Below are 18,848 nucleotides of genomic sequence, written 5' to 3'. Positions count from 1 at the left end.
AAAATAAATGGGAGGGAGGTTAAATGCATATGACACTTGCAAGTCAATAGCTCAATTTACAGTTCAGCCAGGGCATTTGTTATTATTATTTTTTTTCACATGCTCATAAACAGCAATATACAATCATTATACAGTGTTCTCTTTGCTTCAATCAGTCCCCAATGTTAGCCCAGCAACTCCGCTATTATCCTCCCTTGTGCGTCAGTGTGTCTCCGCTACTGTGGGTCTATGACGGCAGACCTGCGCAGCGCGCATGAAGTTCAGGTGCTCAGGTTAACCCCCGAATCCGTCTACCACAGTTGCTGTTATTGAGGCCCTGGGAATTGGTTCTTTGGTTGCATTACAGTCCCTCAGTACACATAGCTGAGCTTTCCGGGTGTCCTGTGGTGTGTCCTAGGGCGAGGATCCATGAGGGTTGCTGTCAAGGTAAGCGCCCTGTCAGAAGGTGTTGTCCCTTCCTAATCTCGTGGGTATATGCTACAGCGTGGTTTGAGCTCCCTGGGGGGCCTGTGGGTGCAGTGTAACTGGTGGTACATTACATTAGAGGTGCAGGGCTGTAAGTGTGTATAATAATATAGGTAGGGTTCTGGGCCCTTGAACAGTATCATGTAAAACAGTATAACAAATAACCCCTAATAAACCAAAGATAAAAAAATAAAAAGAAACTGCCATAGGTGTGAACATGCTCTAGGTCTAAACGAGTCCCAGAGTCATTCTGTACTCAATTTAAAACCATGTCTTGCGGAAGGGTGGTTCCACTTAATCTCTTGCACCATGGTACTGTGTGGATTGGTCACAGTTGTTCATGATGTCACCGACATGTAGTTGGACCCTTAGTTGTCCCAGTGTGAGCACTCTCGGCTGTTCTTAATACAGCAAGTATGCTTTTCCACAAATGCAGCCCATCTATGGTTGGCCTTTACTGCTGTGGGGTTTGGGTTGATAAATTTGCTAGCCATGCATTCATATTCCCAATTCAGTGAGACTTGGTTAATTAGATTTAGTTTCGTTGGCGGGTGAGGCTGTTTCCACTCTCTAGCAATAAGTGTAACTGCTGTTATGAGTACTTGAAATATCAATTGTCTCTCTATTCTGGGCCTAGAGGTGAGGTGCATAAAGAGGATACCTTGTTCTGGTGTCAGCTTGTATGGTTGTCCTAGTATATTGGCAATGACGTCTTCCACCATTTCCCAATAGGGAGCGATAACCGGGCACGACCACCAGATTTGATACATTGTCCCCTGGCCTGCACACCCTCTCCAGCACTCCCCCCCGAGCCACTGGATATATTCTAGATAATCTGTCTGGGACCATGTACCATCTATATAAGAGTTTTCTCATAAACTCCAAGTGTGAGGCACAGGTAGTGTGACCCCTGTGTGCCAGAAAAGCTTGTTTCCAGGCCTGCTCTTCATTAGTGTGACCCAAGTCTTTCTGCCAGGCCTCTCTAAATTCGTCAGCGGTGTCAGAGGTTGGTGTCATCAGGAGGGCAAATAGCCGGGATTTGATTTTCTTAGGTATTCTGTCTGAGAGGCACATCTGTTCTAGGTAGTTAATATGTGATGGCGTGGGACTCATGGTCATATTTAAGGTAGAAACAAAGGACTTCAGCTGGAGGTATGAGAAGATTTGTCTGGCAGATAATGTAAATTCGTTTGTAGCTCTAGGAATGGAAGTACCTTACCCCCTCACAAACCTGCCAGAGCTGTGTGCAGCCTCCTGCTACCCAGGGAGTATGTTCAAATGTCAGGATGCCCACCGAAACGCTTTTTAGGGACATATCCCCTACTGTCGGTCCGACCATACCCATTGAGGCCTTGACCGTCTCCTTCGTTTTTAGCATCAAAGCTGTTGTTGGCTCAATGATTTCAGCAACCAGTATAAGTACTTTAAACTTTGTTTGCATGCCATTGTGATTCAATGTACACCCATTAAGGGGATTCTTCGACTGAATTGGATACTGCTATTGCTGCCAACAATGCTGCTCTATGGTATGTTTTGATTTTGGGTAGACTCAGTCCCCCTTCTTTTATTGGTCATTGTAGGAGTCTGGTGGCCACCCTCACTTTGCGGTTTGTCCATATAAAACAAACGAATAGCTTCTGGACTGTGTCTAAGTAGGATCCGGGCAATCTAATGGAGATAGTTCGTAGTAAATACTGAAGTTTGGGGAGTAGCATCATTTTGACCGCTGCTAGTCTACCCAACCACGAGAGATACTTGCCCTCCCATGTGTGGAGCGTGTCCATGAATGTATTAATTAGCTTTAATTTAAACAGAAGGGGCAGGTGGGGAGGCATGTGGATGCCTAGAAATGTAATGTGGTCTTGTCTCCAGTCAAACGAAAATGCTTTGCTGAGGTGTTTCAAGTGGTCCTTTTGGACTTGTATGCCCAATGCTTGGGATTTGGTGAAGTTTAATTAATAGTAAGAGTTAAGGCCATATTCTTTAATTATATCCATGAGGTTTGGTAGTGATACGTGGGGTTGAGTTAGTGTTAGTATGACATCGTCCGCAAATACATTTATTTTGAATTCTCTGTCTCCAATAACTACTTCATTGATGGACCTATGTTTCCGGATAATCTCTGCAAGCCATTACATACAGTAGGGGGGATAACGGGCATCCCTGACGTGTCCCATTCGTTATGTTGAAAGGATCTGAGGTGAACCCGCCGTCACCACTTGTGCGGACGGGTTGCAATATAAGGCCCTGACCGCCGAGTAGAAGGCATCCGGCATCCCGAATTTGTGGAGAACTGCTTCCAGAAATTTCCAGCTCAGACAGTCAAAGGCCTTCTCCATGTCTAATGAGAGTGTTGCACACTCTATATTGTGCCTGTGGATGCTTTCCTTGAGTTGTCCCCTCCTTGGCGCCCCTTCACAAAACCAACCTGGTCATTTTTAATTATGTGTGGAAGTATTTCCCCCATCCTAGTAGCGTAGATTTTCACCAAAAGTTTTGTATCAATGTTTAGTAATAATATGGTACAAAATTTTGGGGGTAGGTGGTTTACCTGGCTTGGGTAGCGTGATTATATGCGCCTTCAGCGCTCTCGGGGGTAGTTGTTGCCGTAGAACCGCTTAATTGAAGGCACTTGTGAGGTGCGGGGCAATGGCCTGTTGAAAGTTTTTATAGTAACAATTAGCAAAGCCGTCCGGACCCGGGGCTTTCTCTGCGGGCAGGGAGGAAATAGCCTTCAACACCTCCAATTCCGTAATTGGGGCCGAGAAATATGCTTGTTGCATGGGGGTGAGTTTGGGCAAGTGGATCTTGTCTAGGAAGGTGGCTCTTTTGGACTCCTGGGGCTGAGGTACGGTTGGGTCATCCCTAAGATTATAGAGTGACTCGTAGTATTTTGCAAAGGCGTTGCTAATGTCCTTGGGTGCTATTATTTTGTTCCCTGTGGAACAAAAAAAAAACGCAATTTTTTGGGCGGCCTGTTGAGCTCTAATTCTTTGGGCTAACAATTTGCCTGCTTTATTGCCTTGCGTGTAGTTCTGTGCTTTAAGTTTTTTTAAGTGAAAGTCTACCTTAACCAGAGACAATTGTTGTATGCGTTGCGTTATTTGTGTGATTTGGTTTTTCAACACCTCGTTTGGTGTGATTTGATTTTGCGTTGTTATGCGATGTAGGTATGTTTGATATTTTAGCAATTATGTTTGGGATTTCTTTTTTAAAAAGCTCGTCATATTAACAATCCCCTAATCATGGGTTTGTGGGTTTGCCACAGAATATTTTGGGTAACGTCTGCGCTGTCATTGTCTTTGAAATATTGTGTTATTGCTGCTTCTGGGTCTCTAGTAAAGCGTCTGTAACTCAAAAGTGCTGTGTTTGGTCGCCACAGGCTCCTGTGGGTAGGGTCATAGAGGCCCTTAAGTGTCAGAACAACTGAGGCATGGTCGGACCAAGTGATCTGTCCTATCTCGCATTGATTTATTTGGTTCATGCCCGGACCAGAGACCAGAAAGCCATCAATACGAGAATAGGTATAATGGACTGATGAGGCCCACATGGTTGGCCCTCCACACATCATACAGGTGGTAATCGTGAATGAGCTTTCTCAGTGCTTTGCCTTGTTTTTTGACTGAGCAATGCGAGCTCTAGCTGAGGCCAGAGTTATGTCTCTTGTGGGGTCAAACACATGATTAAAGTCTCCACATATAATTGTGGTGCCTTGTTGGATAGATTGTAGTTTTAATATGATTTTGTGGAGAAAATTCCACTGATTTGTGTTCAGGGCGTATACATTTGCTATAGTATATTGCATATCGTTAAGCGTGCCCACTCTAATAGTGTATCTGCCGTCTGGGTCTATGTTTTGGAAGTGTAGGAGAAAAGCCACATTCTTACTGATATTGAGGTGCCCCCCTTTTGTTGGGGGAGGTTACGTGGAATTGGAATGGATAGTTCTGTTGCAGTATGTTTGGGTGGGTCCCCGTCATAAAGTGTGTCTCTTGCAAGCACACTACATCCATTCCCCTATTTTTTATTTCTCTATACAAGAGGTGTCTTTTCACTGGGATGTTTAGTCCTCTAATGTTGTGTGAGTATATCCTCACGGTGGCTGGTGATCATGGAACTGTGTATACCAACGTGTAGGAAAACAGTGGTCGGGGAGTCTGCCCGACCCAGTGTTCGGTCGAACCAAGGGTGTAACGGACCGTTTCACTTACAAGAGGGTAAAACCCAGTTTAGGCGATAATCCCCTTTCCAGATGCACAGGCAGCTACTGCAAACACCATTCTCCCGACTGGAACCACACGAACACTGGGACAGCTGAACAAGAAAAGCAGACATCGGCTTACACTCCTGGCAGTCAGCATACAATCCCATTCCCCCAAAGAACGAGACGACACATCGCTTTGAGGGTTAAGCAAGAACTCAGGACTGGGACACCCAGTCTGGCTTTTATTACAAAAAAGTACATACAGGACACTCCCAGGGGGCGGATGAAATTAACCAATCACATGGATGTACCTCCCACACATTTCCTCCCCTTAGATTAACACTTAACATAATTATACCGTACACCCTTTTCCCCAATTCCTGGATGTACCCCAAATACATATGCTACACCTCCAAAACAGGTATCCCCTGATAGCCCTTATTCAGGGGGACAACATATTCAAGAATCAGCCCATTCGGATGAACGGTTCGGGAGATAGGAGGTTCCAAAGATTTGACCGACCGCATGGGTCAAGTATCCGAAAACAGTTCCATGCATTTTGGCCCTGCGGTCGGTCACAAACAAGTGAATGAAACAGACGAATTACTGGTGTTATAGAGACTAAGGGGGATTCGCATGAATCCCCTAGTTCGTACGTTTCTTTCTACCGAACGGCGGGCCGTTCGGTAGTTTCCCCACGAAATCCTGGAAGTCTGGAGGTCTCAGCGGTGTTTGCCTAGTCGAGTGTCCGATTTCAGTTCCAGACACTCGACGGCAAAACACCGCTGTTCGGTAGTTTAAGATGGCCGCCGCCACGTGTTTGTTTCCCGAATGGCGGCCACCCAGAGGACAAAGGATACATTACATGGATTGCCAATTACCTGTTTGCAACATTGTTGCAAACGGTAATTGGAGGCACACTTATTCCTGGGTGGTCTGGTTGTTCGGTAGGTTCACTCAATATAATGAATGGAGTGATTCTACCAAACAATGAGATGAATGCTGCATACATATCACCCAGGTTAAACTTAACACATGAATACATATACAATATTACAGGCAGTACACTAGAATATGCTTCACAGTCTTAAAGGGACAGTAGTCCCAAAAGTCCCAATCTGTTCATAGATGATTTTAAAGGGCCGGTAGCAGCAATATAAATTATTACATGCCCAAATAGAGTTTTTATAGAGCAATATGTCCAGGGGCCGTAGTCGCAGGGCAGGAGGCTAGCAACCAGGCCTCTCCAGTTCACAGTGGCGAAGCTGGTTTCGCCACAAAGGGGATGTCCCTGTATTACTCTGAAAAGGTTCAGCGAATTGTTGGGCTTGAAAGGTGTAGGATGTGGTGCATGACACAGCTTAATTTAACTGCAGTAAGCAATTACAGTACAAACATAAATTCAATAACAGAAAGTGAATAGACATTAATTAGAACCATTTGTGCCAGAGTTCCGGCAAGGCACCAAGTGGCGGTGCAGTGGGGGTGGAAGCAAATGGCTTCCGTCATGGTGACAGATCAGCGGCCTTGAGCCAGTACACATTAAATACATTCTATAGTAACCCAGTGTATTATTAACATATATATGGTGCTTGGTGGCAATAGCAGTCAGAAAATTTAGCGTCCAACTTCAAGGTAGGTGTAGCCGTGTATGAGTCTCATGGAACGGGAGGGAAGAACTTGGATATGATTGTATAATTTTTTTACATTTTTTTTTGTGTGTGTGTCTTTCTTGCTCTCTATGTGTAAATAAGTTTGGGAGAACTATGTAGTGCATAACTCAGTTCTGCTGCTTTAGCCAAGCAATGCGTATAGGGCAGCATCTAATACTTTTAACCCGTGCATGGGAGCTGCTCAGCCAGTAGGGGGCTTACAGTCGATGCCCTACTGATTAGTGTAGCTATTGCAGGTAAGCAGATCTATTGCACACATACATTACAATTTAACAATAATAAGGTACTCATACAGGCCTGGATCATGTGACAAGGGGTAAACTCTCAGACTGTCCGACTCTCCGCTCTTCGAAGGGAGTTTGTCAGTGTTTGGCCTTCCTCCATGTTGGAGTGATTATCTGTGTCCCTTGCGGCATGGACTGCGGTTCAATACCCCAGCTTCAGAGAATCTTGACTCCTTCTTCTGGCTTCTGCAGTGTGGCTGTCTTCTCGTTTCTCTGTACCACCAGTTTGACCGGGTAGCCCTATCGGTATGGCAAGTGTTGTTGTTGGAGTTGTTCTGGAACTGCTGCAAATGCCCCCCGGTGTTTAATCGTGTATGCTGAGATATCTGCGTAGATCGAAGTGGCGTTGTAGGCAGGCAGTAAATCTTTTTTTTTTTTATCCTGTTTACTCTAATTATATCTTCTTTGATGTGAAAATAATGTAGGCGCGCTAGCACATCTCGAGGTGTCTCTGCTGGTAAAAAGGAGGGTTTTGGCACCCTACGTGCTTGCTCCATGAACAACATATTGTGGGGTACATCTGGGGTGAGGGCCTTAAACAGCCGCATGAGGTAGGCTGGCAGATCCACCGGCCTCACCGTTTTGGCACTACCTCTGATGCGCCATCCTCTATCCTCCATGTTGGCAGCCTTCCCTTCTTGGAAATCCATTTTGGCTAGGAGACTCTCCACTTTTGTTGCCAGATCGTTGTGGGCCTCCTCGTGTTCTGTCATCTTGTCCTCTATCGAGGACGTTCTATCTCCCAGTCCTCGGAGGTCGAAACGCAGGCTTTCGAGGGAGTTTTGAAAAGTAAGTTAGAGCTTGTCCGACAGAGCGTCAAGCATATTTTGGAGAATCACCTGTGTGACAGGTAGGTCAGCCGCTGCTGCCTCGGAGGGTGGTTTGGAATCTTCCTCGCCACCATCCTCGCCACCATCTCGTGCAGGGTTAGGCCTCGCGTGTAGCACGCTTTTACCCCGGAAAAGTTGGCTTTGTCACCTCTATCTGTCTGGCGACATTGTTTGGGCTGAGACATATTATTAGGTATTGGGTGTCCCTTGGTTGGGTCACTACTGATGTCTATTTGAGGCCTTGGCAGCACGGAGCTCTCGCTACATGCGCTCTCTCTGAGGTCCAGGACACACACCCCAATATATTAGCCCTTTAGAAAACATGTTCTATGAGTGGCTGCACACATCAAATGAGAATTGATAACACTGAATTAATAAAATAGCTCCTTAAAGGAACACTCTGGGTGGCATAACAACTTTATTAAAATGAATTTGTTTTGGTTCCAGGAGGTCCCTGATGCTGGCTCACCTTAAGGGGTTAAACCACTTTTGAACGTTTTAATCCCAAAGTTTTTGTTCCAGCGCCGAATCTCCTTGCCTTTCTGTCCTTTCGTTTTTTAAACATCTGTAAACTGGAAGGCTCTTGCAGAATCAGGCAGCTGATGCCCTCAGCCAATCTCTGTATCGCCATTCATAAAACTGACTTGAAAAAAAACTTACCTTTCTCAAGCCAGTTGTATGAATGGGGATTCACTGATTGGCTAACAGTGTCAGCTGACCCTTCTTAGCCACTGCCCGATTATGCAACAGCCTTCCGGTTTAGAGCGTTTTAGAAAACAGAATGGCAAACAGGCAGCGAGATTTGGGGCCGGAACAAAGATTTGGGGGTTAAGCTTTTGAAGAACGTTTTAACTCCTTAACCCCTTAAGGACACATGACGTGTGTGACATGTCATGATTCCCTTTTATTCCAGAAGTTTGGTCCTTAAGGGGTTAACATGAGACAGAGCAAAGGAGGTCCTGGAACAAATAACAACTTAATTTTGATTAACTTGTTATGGTGCCTAAACTGTTCCTTCAAATCAACCCTTTCACTTGTAAGGTCTTTGCATTTTTTTGGCAAAGAATTCCTCAGGTGACATGTCTGCTTGCTCGGTGGTGACATGGGGGAAACAAATTAAATATTTACTTGTAACTCACCATCCTCACAACATCTTCTGGTAGTAAGCTTCTGGATGGAGTCACTTAATTGTTGTGCTCTCACAAATATGCAACAGTTCAAAATGAGCATCTATGGAAGCTCCTGCAAGACAGCATGGTCCTCTATATATATATCTTCTTGTGGATCACAGATGACCGTTTGGGAAATGACCAGAAAGGAATGACCTTTCTGACAATGTCCTTTTCTGGCTCTCAACCTACCTCTCCAAATGCTCGTTTAAGACTCTCCAAGAATCTTAAATGCAGTCCTCCAAGATGGTCTTGGTGGTCTCCAAATGAACTATACTGTCTGTCTTGGTGACCTTATAATTGGCTTCACATTTTGGTATCACCAATATGCTTACAACAAACAGATTTAGCCTGCCTTCCTGGAGTATGTCACTGCCTTTTTTTGTCTCTAACTGGATGACTTTCCATTTTTGAAAGCTTTTTCCAATAAGGAACTTCCCATATTTCCCCCTTTGAATATTTCACCTCCTTTCCTCACTACCTCCAGATCAATAGGACACCCATTAACCCAACTCCCAATCTCCCTGCCTTGGTTTTACTTTCGATTTTGGAATCAACGTTTCTTTCTACATTCAGTCTGTCTCTAAATCATGCACCTTCCACTTAAAAAAAAAACATTGCACATATTGACTTCTAATTAATGCAAGATGCTGCTAAAACTAAACAAGAATGTAGTTAGCTATATTTTAGAATAGTGAACGCTGGATAAGAATACCTCCCAAAATGTGAATGCTCCCTTGTCAAATTAAAACAGAACTGTCTCTTCTCCAGAAATTTTAATAAAATATGGAAAATCACCTGTAACATTAGTTAACCTTTTTCCATGTGATTCTTGACTTTAAAAAAAAAAAAAATGCATATTAAAGATTAGGCAAGTGACACCATAACCTATCTATATTCTATTTTTCTAACAAACGCTATGCTTTAAAAGTACCTTTTTGAATCCTGGAGCCTCGAGTTTATTGAAAGTAACACCATAATTTAGTCCACTCCAGGCACAGCCAAGGCAGACAATGCAAATGAGGTGGAGAATAGAAAAACATTGTTTCAGTTTCTCCCCTTCCACTACATTCATTAGCAGAAAATTGCATCATTTATAACAATGACTGAAGGGGAATCAAGATGGAGGTGCCTAGTTCTTAGATAGATGTATCTATTTCTACATTTAATTTTGTTTTCAGACCTCACAAAAACATATTTCGCTAAATATAGGGAATAAGTAAAAAGAATATTAAAGATCCTGGAAAGTGACAGATCATAATATGCTGGTCTCTACTGTATCCTTAGACTCCTCAATGTATGATGACAATCCACTATAAAATAATCTATATAATAAATATTTAGATTGTCTGGCAGTATGAATGGAAACACAGGAGTCACCCTCTTCTGCCAATGGACGCTGTAAATTCTCAACATAACTTGGATCATTCCTTAACACATATTGCAAATATCCAGTCCTGAACTAATCACATGCTACATACACACTTACATTACATACACAGATATGTAATTACACACTATTATTATTATTACTGTCATTTATATAGCACCAACAGATTCCGTAGCGCTTTACAATATTATGAGAAGGGGGATGTAACTAGGACAATTACAAGAAAACTTACAGGAACAATAGGTTGAGGAGGACCCTGCTCAAACGAGCTTACAGTCTATAGGAGGTGGGGTATAAAATACATTAGGACAGGAAATAGCAATCAAATAATTCCATGTTTGTAAACTATTTCGTAAAATAATTAAATATTATTAAATAAAGGAACACTTTAGCGCTTGGATACAAGCCTGTGCTCCTAACGCAATACTGCCCTAGTGGTTTTAGGGAGCCCCCCTTTGCCATAAAAAATGCATAAAATAAAAGTTCTATTTACCTATTTTCCAGAACAAAGGCTCACTTGGCGCTGCTCACCTATTTGCCTCCCATGATATAGTGGGATGGTATGGTCCAATCAAATGCTCCCAATTGAGAACTCCCATACATTCAAGTTTACCCACAGGAAAGCACTGTATTTAATTCCTATCCTATTGGATTCCATGTCATGTGACAGAGTTTTAGCCAGTCAGTGCAGCGTCTGTAGTGGCTGTCAGGAAAACAGCCATTAGAAGTGGATTTAACCCTGCAATAGAAACATCGCAGTATAAAAAAAAAATGCAATGCTTTACATTACAGGGTTCAAAATACATGGCCACTGGGCAAGACCACTTCATTGCCATCCTTATATTCAGTGTTAAAGCATTTAAAGGGACAGTATAGTCACCAGAACAACTACAGCCTAATGTAGTGATTCTGGTGTCTATAGCATGACCCTGCAGGATTTTTAATCTTTTTAATGTAAAAGCTGCTTTTTCAGGGAAAAGGTAGTGTTTACATTGGTGCCTAGCAATACCTCTAGTGGCAGTCACTCAGACGGAGGTGCAAGAGGTGCTTCCTAGTCCAGTGCTGCACAGTGTGCAGCATTGGCATTCAGCGTCTCCATGCTATGCATGGAGGTGCTAAATATTCTGCATAGAGATGATTCAATTAATCTATATGACGAGATGCTGATTAGCGAAGTGCTGTGTTTTGCCATGCATGTGCAATAACCTATAAATGCATTCCTATAGGAAAGCATTGGATTAACAGATCAACAAAATTGATAATCTCACCAATATAGGTGGAGCCAGGTGTGACCAGCTGAGGCAAGACCTTTTTTCTGCTGTGACAGGGGGACCAGTGACCTAAATAGCCACACAGGCACTATAGTGTCAAGAATACATGTATTCCAAGATATTCCAATATTGACCAGCGTTTAGCAACCATAATCAAATGATAAAGCATAGACTGTGATCAAGGTCACAGTAAGATGTAGAGTTCTAGACATACGGTAACTTAATTTCAGTACGTAGTTAGATTTATGGACACAGTGGACAAGACACTCTTAATTTATTTTGAAGATAGAAACTTTATAAAAAAGACTGCCTTTGTATAATGTTGGCATTTTACTGAACATCCATTACAAAGAAAAGATCAACTGTTGCCCTTGATGGGGGTTTTGAAAATAAAACACCATCTCACACAATGCGCAAAAGATGTCTATAGCATCTCCTTGTGAATGCTCAAGATCATCTCAGGAGTACCCCATGGGATCTTCCAAGTATTCTTTTAAAGTTTCCATCAACGTATTGCTTAGTAGGTCTGCCTGAAGTTGTAGACAAAACCCTTCCGAACTCAAAAGAGACTCTTATCAGTAGTTCATCCCCCAAGAACAGTTCTGCTCATCACTTCAGATAAGTGGAACTGCGAGCTGACAGTAACAATGCTGTGATTGCTATCAGAGTGCATTGGGCTATGAGCAGCTATCGGCAGTGCTGCATTCTGCGCATGAACAGATCGTAGCTCAGCTCTCTCTGTGAGTACATTCAAAATTAAACACAAAGTTTCACAAATTGGAGAAAAGTGTTCCTCCTATCAAGATCAGCTGACAGGATAACAGATTGGCAGTCTAGGGAACTGCAGGGTTAAGATTGCCTCTAGCGGGGGGCGGGGCCGGGCGGCCATGCCAGCAGGCTGCAAGTTACGATGGCTCCAGGGGAACTCGACTAAAAATGGGTAAAAACCCACCACATCCTGCTTGGAACCCCCTGGAGGGGCACGCTAGCTGGCCCTGGAGTGTCCTGGTGCAGCTGGAGCACCTGAAATCGGGTGGACCAGGTCCTGGTGAGATGCTCCAGGGCTGGAAAAACTGAGGCCTAACCGGGAAGGGAGTGGGGCGGACGGCCGCTGCCTCACTTCACGCACCGGCAACTACTAAGAATCAGGGGCTCCCGGCCCCGTATACCCCCCCTCTGGGCCGGCGGGGGTTATCCCGGCCCCCACCGGGCAGGCAACATCTTAGCAGCCCCTCTGAGAGACTCACCGCCGTCAGCTACTATGCGGCCTACGCAAAATGGCCGCTGCACCCAACCTATAGCTCGCTGGAGAGGACGCGCTGAGAGAGAGATCCCACAACACACGGCAGGAGCTACGACCACCCATGGCTTATTGCTGCAACCACGTCGGGACAACGGGGACCCGCGGCCCTGCTGACTACCCACACAGCAAGCAGACCTACTAGGCGGCAGTGGACCCAGCGCCTACCTTACATGGGCACGCCTCACAAGAGCTCCATATATCCAAAACCGCAGACCGACATTGGAGCATCATGCCAGCACTCACCTACCGGCTCGGTTACAGGGACACTTTGACCTGCAGTGGGTCCCAGGGTCGCAACGGACTCAGTGGAGCCCTAAGAGAACTATCCTTGTGCCGGAGTATTGAATGCTGACCGACACCATGCCTGATCACAACTGGTATCCCAACTGGCTGCCTTAACAACTGAAGCTCTGGCGGTGGCTACCACCACACGGACATGTCAGCTCCTAATACCACAACTGAGATGGCAGCACACGAGGATCTTAACAGCATGATTGGAGCGGACGATAACCAAGCTTGCCACAACCTGCCTGGTGGCACAATCTTTACTCACTTGAGTACTCATCTTAACATAAGTTGTTGTTTTCTATAAGCATCTGTTTAGCCATTTGTACTATGTTCACCCGCCTAATTCTCCTCTTAGTGTAACGTTTGGCAATGAAAGGGGACAGCACACGAATCTAGCAATTGGCTTAGACGCGATTGGCAGTGTAATCACTGGTTGCTTATAAGCGAAAGCACATTTGGCATTGTAATACTTTAAATACTTTAAATACTTGATTCAGTTAAGCTTGTTAATTTACTATTCTATTATATGTCAGTAGGCCAATCTGTATGTACACCTGCATTTGTAATCTTCCCTGACACATCAGACTAAAGCATAGCAAAGCATACATTAACATACAAACTACTTATAAGCGAGGATACGCAATAGAAACGTTCACCTTAAACTACTGTTACCAAGCGGCGATGTAACTTACTATAACTAATGCGAATGACTTACGTGTACCTAGCCTGACTTATTAACATAAAAATGTGTATGTTCCATCTAAATGCTATACAACAGTTGACAAATCTGTATGTTCACTACGTTGGAATATGCTGTTATGGCATTGTTGACAAACGGTTGTTATTCATGCACAGCAAAAATAAAGAATTAAAAAAAAAAAAAAAAAAAAGATTGCCTCTAGCGGCTTTTTAACAGACAACCAATAAAGGCTTTGATATTTGATAGTAGCTGGGTCTGTACCTTACCCCTGTGAAACAACGCTGGAAGGACACCCATCGTCTTCAAATCCCCCATAGGAAAACAGTAGTTCACTGCTTTCCTGTGGTGCTCGCCTCGCATTGTGCTCCCCCTTGGCACTGACGTCGAAGGAGATTGAGTCAGCTCCAAGGGACTCTAAAATCAGGTTAATGTTTAAAGGGTTTTAACCCCTAATTTGCCATGGGGGGGGGGGGGGGGAGGGGCACTACTATACTGTTAGGAATATAGTATTTAACTATAGTGTTCCTTTAGAAACATAGAATGTGACGGCAGATGAGAACCATTCGGCCCATCTAGTCTGCCCAATTTTCTAAATACTTTTATTAGTCCCTGGCCTTATCTTATAGTTAGGATAGCCTTATGCCTATCCCACGCATGCTTAAACTCCTTTACTGTGTTAACCTCTACCACTTCCGCCGGAAGGCTATTCCATGCATCCACTACCCTCTCAGTAAAGTAATACTTTCTGATATTATTTTTAAACCTTTGCCCCTCTAATTTAAGACTATGTCCTCCTGTTGTGGTAGTTTTTCTTCCTTTAAATTTTGTCTCCTCCTTTACTGTAATAACAAACATAGAATTACAAGCAAAATGTCAAATACACAAACAATTCAGATGAATGTATTAAAAAAACAAAAAACTAAGAAAGGTTCAGAAACGCTCACAACAGAGACAATATAACAAGTCAAACATTTAATGAAATGTTTATATATAGTTTTTATCATACATAGAAATGCATATATTTAGCAAAGCAGTGTAAAATACTGCAAAGCAATGTTCTATCATACATTATTATAGCAAAACTAGCAAATTCAAAATCCACCAAACTATGCTACATGAGTTATATACAGGCAGAGGACTAATCCAAAACATATTGACTGGGCACATATATAGCGGTTTTGTATTTGTGTAATATATATATATATATATCACATAGAAAAGTGGGTAAAAGGAGAACAACAGGTGGAACAAACTACGTCTCCCCCAATGCTTTGCCATCACTATGCGATCATTATGGGAGCTGTAGATCCAAAACATCGGATGTGCCGAAGGTTGTCTACCCCTAGTCTAAATTATTGAAAAGTCAAACTACTGTAAATAATAAAAATAAATAATAAAAATGCAGCACACACTATGAATACAAAAAAATTATAGTAATTCCTTACAGCATCCCTATCAGTCCCAAATGTACTGAATAGCCATTCAGGGTCAGAAACGGGAAGATGACACCATAGACACGCAAAGGTAGAGGATACATAGAGTAACAACGCAAGTCTTACTTTGTTACATAGAGTTACAGACTTCGCTTAAACACAGAAATGAATAAAGTTTAAATACAGAGTTACACAGTTTAAATACAAATAGACAGTTACAGAGTTTTAGTTTTAATACATTACAAATAAATAAACAAGTAAATACAGAGTTTGAAAACAGAGAGTAATAGAGTTAAATTAGAGAGTTACAGAGTTTTACAGGGTTAAACGAGAGATTAACAGAGTTTGGGTAAACACAGAGTTAAAATACGCATAGAGAGTTATAGAGTTAGAATACACAGAGAGAGTAACAGAGTTTTAGGAAATACAGAGATAGAATCAGGGGTGGTCCATTCGGCACTCAGGCAATGGCCGAATGCCCACAAGATGACCTGTTCTGCCGCTGGGTTTGTGGTGCCTCCTCTCGGGCCAACCACATGTGCTGCACCCAGGGCCAAACCAGCATTACTCCTATGAGCTCTGGTGTTTAGACTGGCAATGCTCTAAACACCATGGCTCATGAGAGCCGATACACTAGACCTTTAGGGAGTGTACGAACTGTATCTCCCACCGGACCATCAAGGCTTTCCCCCTTCCTGCCCAAGGGAGGGAGGAATAACTTTATTTAGTTTTTTTTAAAAATAATTTTCCTTCATCCCCTATCACTCATTAGAGACCTTAAACTCCAATTAGGGCCCGTATCCACCACCACAGTCCTCAACCTTAACCTCAACTACAGCTCAACTTTAGCACCCCACTACAGACCCTATTTCCCCACTACAGTCCCTATCCCCCATAGTACTCCCCCTATACACACATTAAAGCCCCAACCCCTCCCTTTACATCCCCTATCCTCCATTTCAGGCCCCAACCACCAAAGCCCCACACTACAGTCTCTATCACCCAATTAAAACCGCTATCATCCCCACTACAGCTCCTATGCCACCACTACCACCCATGTGGGTGAACCCTGGCTCTGTCCCCTTTTCACTAAGAGACTATTTCACTACCCCTGGCTCTCCATCCTCCTCCCTCCTTGCCAAACGACCAAGAGTGCCTCTCCCCATGGCTGGCCACTGCATGCAGAGAGCCTTGAGGACTGTAGCGGGAACTAATCCCAATTCTGTAGTACTCTGGCCCAGTTGCACCTATCCTCATACCCCGTCAACTTACCTGACTTTCGGACCAGCCAGGAGAGCACTTATTTGAGGGGAGGTAGATAGAGGAACAATCACTTCCTGAGAGCCAGGGGGAGTGCCCCATGCTTGTCCGCAGGAGCTCCTGGCATTTGACTGGCCAAAGAGACATTTGTCCGCAGACCCTGTCCGTTAACCCCCTTGCCTGGGATGCCCCAGAGGAGTTTGGGAAGGAAGTTGACACTGACCCCACGCTGCAAGCATACAGGGACCAAGTTAGCACTAGCCACGTTGGGTTAGAAGGAGAGCGGTACTCCTGAAGTCAGGGGTTGCTGTACCGGGAGGCAGAAAAGATAGTGGCTGTGTCTGTACCGATCCCCACTAAGCAGCTCATGGTCCCCCAAAAGTACAGGCAGGAGCTGCTAAAGATAGCCCACAACATACCCCTATCCTGGCAATTGGGTGTTATCCGGACAACATACCGGCTCACGCAAAGCTTTTTCTGGCCAGGTATTTCGAAAGAAATCCGGCAGTATTGCCAAATGTACGATGTCTGTCAGATGGTAGGAAAGACCCATTCGGCTGTCGGACCCCTAGCTAAGCCTAGTCCATCTGGCAAGAAGTACATCCTGACCATGGTGGACTATGCAACCAGGTACCCAGAGGCAGTGGCGCTGACCAATATCCACGCAGAGGCTGTGGCAGAATCCCTGATGCGAATTTTCTCCCTAAGGGGATTTTCTAGAGAGATAGCTTTGGATCAGGGCACCAAGTTTACCGCGGAGGTCACCCACCAACTCTGGAGACTCTGCGGCATCAATCCTACCTAGAACTCCCCTTATCACTCCCAGACAAACGGCCTCTGCTAAAGTTGTAAAGGGACATTAAAGCAAATGCTCCGAAAATGTGTGGCTACCAGTAGGAACTGGGCACGTTTCTTTGCCACATCTCCTGCTCAACTACAGGGAGGTGCTGCAGGAATTGACTGGGTTCTCCCATTTTTAATTACTATTCGATCGATGGGTGAGGGGACAACTAGATCTGATTAGGGAACATTGGGAGGAAGAAGTTAGTCAGGACGATATCCCTATTGTTCCATACATGCTGGAGTTCTGTGACCGCCTGAAGGAGTTCACCCAGGCCATTCGGATTAACCTATAAGTGGCCCGGGGGAGCCAGCACACCTGGTACGATAGGTGAGCCAGGGACCGCAGCTTTCAGGGCGGGCAGAAAGTCTTAGTGCTAAAGCCAATCCATAATGACAAGCTGCAGGTGCACCTTGCAGGGTCCATCCCGAATGGTGGAAAAGAAATGTGACAATGTGATCAGTCCTTGCTCTAGTGAAGGGCTGAGATGCATGTTCCACATGAATATGCTCAAACTCTATCAAGAGAGAGAAGGAAGTGGCGGCGATCTGCGTCCCTGCTTCCAAAGACTTTGAGAACCTTCCTCTACCGGACCTACTAGAGGAGAGCGATCAGACAGGGTCCCTAGAGGAGGTCCAAGTAGGAGAGCAGCTGGGTGCCTGGAACAACAGTTACTGACTTCTCCAATGTACCTAGGTACACTACCTTAGCAACTTACCGGGTAGAATCCCCCAGGCAGTTACTTCTCTGGAAGCCCTTGCACCGTATCCTGGAAGCTGTCAGAGAGGAAATGAGGAAGGAGATGCTCCAACTGGGGGCCAGTACCTCACCACAATAGATTTGTGCAAGGGGTAATGGCAGATTCCCCTAGCCGGGGATGCCATGCCTAAGTCGGCATTTGTCACTCTGTTCAGCCCGTACCAATTTCGGCTCAAGCTGTTCTGGATGAAAAATGCTCAGTTTCAGCAGATGGTAGATCGGCATCTAGATGGCCTCCAGGATTATACTTGTATGTACCTGGACATCTTTAGTGACACTGGGGAACAACACTTGATTCACATAGCGGCAGTACTAGATAGAATCCGGGGAGTCAGCTTGACTCTCAAGCCCAGCAAGTGTCACATTGGGATGTCTGAGGTCCATTAACTGGGACACTGGATGGGTTGTTAGAAACAGAAGCCCGAAACAGCTAAAACTGAGGCAGTCGCCCACTGGCCTACCCCTGGATGATAAACCCAGGTCATGGCATTTCTAGGAACCACAGGGAACTACCGAATGTTTGTTCCGAATTACCGCGCCCGAGCTAAGCCCCTCCCCAACCTGACCCGTAAGAACCTACCCGGGTAAGTAGTATGTGAGCAGGCATTCCAACAAGTAAAATGCTTCTATGTTTGGATTGGGAGTAGTACTGAGACAGGTCGGAGACGATGGTGGAGAACACCCAGTAGATTAGCTCAAACTTATACCCTTAGAGGTGAAGCAATATCCCTTACTCATGGATCACAACCTGTTGGTATGGCCAAACCGAGTGGCAGGGGGACTATGCCCGGCTGATGTGCTGGAGCCTGGAGCTGCAGCTGTATAACTTTACCATCCACTACTTCCCCGAGAAACAGAATGGCAAAGCCGACGGGTTATCCAGACAAACTAAACTTGAGAAGTGATCCATAGGGATCGATTAGGGTTCCTGCTTGTTTTAATTTGTTTTTTGGAGTATTTTGTGTTGTGTCCTCTGTA

At 44.6% G+C, this 18,848-nt stretch overlaps 1 protein-coding gene across 15 annotated transcripts in view; it reads right to left on the bottom strand.

The window, feature by feature from the left end:
* The window catches only part of SYNGAP1 (synaptic Ras GTPase activating protein 1), a 271,449-nt gene that overhangs the window by 235,029 nt on the left and 17,572 nt on the right, over positions 1-18,848 (bottom strand). Inside the window, exon 1 of one of the 15 annotated variants that reach the window (XM_063431594.1) lies at positions 10,547-10,612. The exons of the other annotated variants lie outside the window; for them this stretch is intronic. The gene's annotated coding sequence lies outside the window, so the exon portion shown is untranslated. Of the gene's footprint in view, positions 1-10,546; positions 10,613-18,848 lie in introns of those variants that run through there. 15 annotated transcript variants of the gene reach the window in all.

The sequence above is a fragment of the Pelobates fuscus genome, chromosome 9, assembly GCF_036172605.1.
Source record: "Pelobates fuscus isolate aPelFus1 chromosome 9, aPelFus1.pri, whole genome shotgun sequence".
Taxonomy (NCBI): Eukaryota; Metazoa; Chordata; class Amphibia; order Anura; family Pelobatidae; genus Pelobates; species Pelobates fuscus.
The sequence above is the reverse complement of the archived record's forward strand: the minus strand, read 5'-3'. Positions and strand labels throughout refer to the sequence as shown.